Below are 3,963 nucleotides of genomic sequence, written 5' to 3'. Positions count from 1 at the left end.
TTTCAGAAGCACAGGAAGAAAATTAGAAAGTATCAAAGTGGCATGAACTATCTCTTCACAGAAGTAAAGCAAAAAAACCCGAGAACCAAATAGAGATTTGGAGAGGAAGCTTAAAAATCAATATTTTTATTTTTTAAAGCAAACTACTTATAGTACAAATAGACAGTGTACATTGTGACATATGTTTGTAGCCTAGGAAAATATAAAACATATGCTTTATTGCAGAACATAATCCATTTAAAAAATAAGAGCCATCTTTTTCTAAGCGCCTAAGGTATAAAAAACCACTTTTTATTTTCAATGCTGACTTGTATGTAATTTTGGTAGAACATTCACTGTTTGCATTTATATGGATTTCTAGTTTTGATTAGAAAACAAGTTATTGAATTTCTACTTACAATTACAAAGTGACTGAATTTGCCCCAAACACTGGAAAGTAAAAATGTGGATGGAATTCTTGTTACCACCTCAATATGATTCAGTTAAGAAGTGGGTTGTCCTCACGAAATATTCACTCCAAAGATGAAAGAGCTGAAGCCATCCAATCGGGGTGAATAATTTCCCCAAGACCTCACTGGAGCAATAGCAACAGCAACACAACTGTAATATTGATTTCTAAGACATCTTCCTCTGCCATCTCTTCATTCATTCTTTGAACAATATTTATAAAGCATGAAATTTCTGTGGCCCTGGTGTTACATTATATACTCAGGATTCAGTAATAAATGATGATTAAAAAGAATTCCTGCTCTTAAGGAGCTTTTAAGATAGAGGGAGATGGAATATAACAGTAAGCCCCTTTTGCAAGAAATTATTTAAGGAGTACACAGGATTCACAGTGCCCTGCTGGAGATACAGTCACAAGTTTTCTACTGTCACAGGTTTTCTGCAAGAACTGACTTCTACAAGAAACCGAGAAAGAACTGAAGCAGGGGAAGGGTCGAAGCTCCAGGCACAGGGAAAATGACAAGAGGGTAAAGAAACCATGGCTGCTGGTCTGTGCACCTGTGAGTAGCCGAATACTGGGGCTCAAGGTTAGTTAAGGAAGAGACAAATGAGGCTGGAGAGGTTTGCTGGAGACAAGTCATGAAGGGTTTGTTAACTATCCCATGTCATTTGGATTTTTATGTGGAGTCTTTGTAAAAGTGACATGAAGAGATTTTCATGTTGGAAAAATGACTAGCTGCATCATAGAATTAGTGTGTAAGGGTGGCTCGAGGAAGAGAGTTTCTTCACAGCTATTGCAATAAATAGGTGAAGAATGACTGAGGTCTGAACTGGATATTGTTGGCACATGGAAAAGATGGCCAGATACAAGAGATATGGGAGAAGGAAAATTTGAAAAAAAAAAAAAAAAAAAAAAAGTGATGAGTTAAGTGTTACCATAGAAAAAGAGAAGGAAGAAAAGACCTAGGCTATGAATTGAGCAACTGGATAATGATACAATTTTTTAAAGGTAGGAAACAGAAAGTGGAGCACATTTGTGGACCATTGTCTTTCTATTTAGTGATATGAATATGTACTTATATTTTAGCCAGATAAACTTGAACTAAAAATTCCAGTCTATAGGAAAGCATGAATTGGAGAGATAGACTTGAGGTCTAAACTTCACTTTAAGTGCTTGATCTATAATGATGGGAAGGGAGGGGAGGTGTAGCAGTCTGGCCACCTTCCTTTCTAGCTCTTTTTGCCTTAAAGTTTCTAGAAGAAAGGATGGGATTTCTGAAAGTACTTCAGTAGAATGAGGTGGGAAAGTAGGCGTGAATTCAGCCCGAAGTTAATTTTACTGACAGTTCTCTATGTGCAATTGTGCTAATGATCAAAATCAGCCAAAATAACAGCAAGTTATATGAGTTTAGAGAAAGCCAAAATTGTTGCCTACCAGATAGTTTGTCACAGAAAAGGATTCCCAAATTGCCAAGTGCTGTTTTCATTTGCTGCCTGCTGTCGTTCTAACATACCCCCTGTCTATTGGAAATTTCCAGAAGGCATCTTAACTGACTTCTATGGTGCTAATTGCAGAAAACTCACCGAATTTCCTTCTTCTTTTAAAGACATTATATCCTCTTCGTTCCTGAATTAAAAATAAAATCTCAGTCCGAGTCAACATTCTGACAGAAGTTTAAACAAACCTGGGGCATTAAAATGCAGTTTAAAAAAAAAAAGAAAAAAAAAGGAAGAACTAACTGTAAAACGCCCTGTCTACATAAAGAATTGGAAATGCATATAATATTGTGTTGCTGAGTTTGGGGTGGTATGTTTATGCACTTGAGTGATTTTTGCCCCAAATATATATTTATTGATTGATGTAAATTCAAACCAGCCTCTTAAAAGTTGGGTAGTTGGGGCCAACTACTGTCAGTAGCCGGTGGCTGGCACCCAGTGATGGCAACGATTTCACTGAGGTTTAACCATGCGCTTGAGTACATAGGTCCTTATGCACAGAGCTGCTGGAATTCTATTTCTGCTCTCCCTTGAGCCTAGGATGACAATCATGATAAATTGCATCATACTGTGAGGTGGTTTGTGATGAAAACAGATTTCCACCAGGAATCATAACACAGCCTCTACTCTCAGACTCTGATGAAACACTTAGAATGTGCAATTATCTTTTCTCTCCTCTTTCTCTTTTGTCTTTGTTAAAAATAAAAACAAAAACCAAGGCACTCCCACCCAAAGAATAAACCCACAAAAAAAAGCAAACATTTAAGATAACTGAAATGTGTACTGGGAACAATACTCTTTATCTAGCTAGAGATTAGGATTTTTATTATTTTATCTATGGATATTTATGTGTCTATCTAGATATCATGTACATATGTATCTATCTTAATTATTCCGTTCTCAAGTGGAAAAGATATAGTGGAAAATGAATACATAGGGATTTGAAAATTATAGATGGGATAAACTGTAGAGTTAAGGAAGCTACGAGTGTTTAAGAAACTAAATAAAAGCTTTCTCCATGAAATTGGACAATTTTGAACTTATGCAATGTTCTCTTTGTAGATATGCCACAGTGGTTAGCATTTGATAAGATATTATTTTTATCAGAAGGGCTAATTTACTTTATTATTTGAATATATTGGTATTTTGGTATAAACTGGATCACCACCCTGTTTTTAAATTTGACCAAGCCTGCTCTTGGTCAAAGTAAACAGAATTTGTCCTTTTAAAGGGAAAATGCAATGCCATATCACTTTTCACTGTTAAATTTCTTGCTTTAATCATTTAAATGGTGTGATGTTCTTGTCTTCATTCTCCCCAGGGTCTACTGGAGACCTTGGCTTTTTACTTCCCTGACGTAACTTCACACTGCTGGAGCAATGCTCACATTGCTCAGCAAACACTGGCAAATCTCAAGATGCAGTTCAGGCTACTCCATGATGAGTGTGAGTCCCCAGGCTGTCTCTCAAACTAAAGATTCCCCAGCCAGGCAACTCTAAAGAGTCTTCAACAAGGCAACACGATTACTCTGTGTGCTTAGAAGAAGAGGGATTATAAATGTCAGCTGTTGCTCTTTGAATCCTGCTAATTCATTCATTGACTCACTCATCTTTCCCACAGGCACGTGCTGTGAGTTTGCTGCATGACACTGGAGGTTATAAAGAAATAAAATACTTGGGGCTTACTCTCTATGAAATAAAATTCTAATTCTTTCTACCATATATTCTTATGTGAGATCCCAGCCTGCTCTACCTGGTACCTGGTCTAGGGCATTTTTGTATCAGATTAAATTTAAAAGTGTTTCAATAATTAATAATGATCAAAAGTTATAAATATTGGGAAAATATAGTTGATGAGGTGGAAAATAAAAGGCCACTAAGTATAAAATTAGATCAAATAGACATGTATAAAATTAAGTCATGTGTTATGGGCTAAACTGTGTCCCCCGCAAAATTCACGTTGGGGTCAGTACCTCAGAATGTGTCCATATTTGGAGACAGGGTCTTTATAGAAAGAATT

The 3,963-nt window shown here is 36.4% G+C and overlaps 1 long non-coding RNA gene across 1 annotated transcript; it reads left to right on the top strand.

Annotated features, from left to right (window-relative positions):
- Window positions 1–1,132: 1,132 nt before the first annotated feature.
- LOC104654007 lies at window positions 1,133–3,628 on the top strand. Its single transcript, XR_746761.1, has 2 exons — window positions 1,133–1,254; window positions 3,266–3,628. It is a non-coding gene; the product is annotated as an uncharacterized LOC104654007 (long non-coding RNA).
- Window positions 3,629–3,963: the final 335 nt, after the last annotated feature.

The sequence above is a fragment of the Rhinopithecus roxellana genome, chromosome 18 (genome assembly GCF_007565055.1).
Source record: "Rhinopithecus roxellana isolate Shanxi Qingling chromosome 18, ASM756505v1, whole genome shotgun sequence".
NCBI lineage: Eukaryota > Metazoa > Chordata > Mammalia > Primates > Cercopithecidae > Rhinopithecus > Rhinopithecus roxellana.
Note: the sequence above shows the minus strand (reverse complement) of the source record. Positions and strands in the feature narration are given on the sequence as shown.